This window comes from Haliotis cracherodii, unplaced genomic scaffold (assembly GCF_022045235.1).
Source record: "Haliotis cracherodii isolate W230 unplaced genomic scaffold, xgHalCrac1.p SCAF_1, whole genome shotgun sequence".
Lineage (NCBI taxonomy): Eukaryota > Metazoa > Mollusca > Gastropoda > Lepetellida > Haliotidae > Haliotis > Haliotis cracherodii.
Window position 1 is genome coordinate 73,390,239 of NW_027266264.1, and position 1,463 is coordinate 73,391,701.

Consider the following 1,463-nt stretch of genomic DNA (forward strand, 5'->3'; position numbering starts at 1 on the left):
ATGATACATTTACATTGGTATCTGAGAGAAAAGGACATGTCTTTTTCTTTTTTAACCAGAAATAACTGGTCTGATGCTGGAAAAGTCATCAAAGCCTGTAGCACACGACAGAAACTTTCCTATAAATTCCACAAGTCACATAAGTGTCAGTAACATCATGCTTACGAGACACACATAGGCATGGCTGGTACCTGAACTAAAGTTTTAAAAATTCTTTGAAAATATATATACACTCATCAGATTCAACGGAGTAAGGGTGGCTTAGTCGTCTCCGGTGCCACAATTTGCTGTTCAGTGTTGTGTCCCTTGGTCATGCCAGAAATATTGTTGATTCAAATCCCAGTTCGCCCTGATTATGATTCTAGGTTTGTCAGCACCATACCCGTTATCGTGAGTTTTACCAAAGTGATAAACATCCGAGACCTGCATCACTTCAAGCACATCCACGCTAAGTTCACACGCTTTATCCCCTACTATGCTGATACACTGTGATAAATCTGGAATCCTGTTCATTCTCAGTTCTTTCAAATTCAACTTGTTCAACAAGGAAATTGAAATATTTCAGCAAGGTCTCTTTAACAAGGAACCTTTTATAAGAAATCCATGACAACATTGTTTTTCATTTTTTTATTTTGCATCCTGCATTTTGACATATTGACCAAGACAATACTTCAAAACAACCCTGAGAAATATATATGTAGAGTCCTGAGATTCAGGTGACATGCAGGGCTAACTTCAAGGTGTTATTACAGCAGTTGGGTGGGGGGTGGTCAGTCGCCTAAGGCGCCGGAATTCGCAATTCACTCACTCACTACAGCAGCAGATGACAAGGGTCAGGGTGCATTTCAGAAATTTGTATACAACAGCTAGAAAAAATATTTCATTTGTGTAAATTTTGGGCAAACATATATTTTCTTGGTTTACAGACATGCCTACCAAGAAGGGTGCAACAAAACCCATCCAGCTGACCAATGTCAAATATAAAGGCTGTCAAGAGCTCACACTCGTATGCACAAAAATAGATTAGTCTCTTTGTGAGCAACTTGACACATATATACATTCTTTTTGCAAGCTAAGCAATATCAGTCAACCTGTCCCCTTCTTGAATGTCATGGTTATCTTTATTGAATGTATTTTCATAATTAATTGATACTTTATGCATCTGCATCTTGTCCGAGAAAATGTGCGCAAGAAGAAACAAACTGGTCTGCCCTCAAACACGTCTGGACAGTAGGGCTGTGACGGGTAACTCCGGTACTCAGGAAGTGTGGGTTGCTAGTGTTCGCATTTCTTTCTGACTGTGCATGACTTTGTGACTTTTATATGACCGAGTAAAGATAAAGCTTCAGTCAACTTCAGTGTATGCATGACCAGATTGTTATATACATGTATCTAAATAGTTTTTGCAAGGAACAGGGTAAAACAATTCCCATTCTGACAGTTTGTTCCTAACTCTAGATACC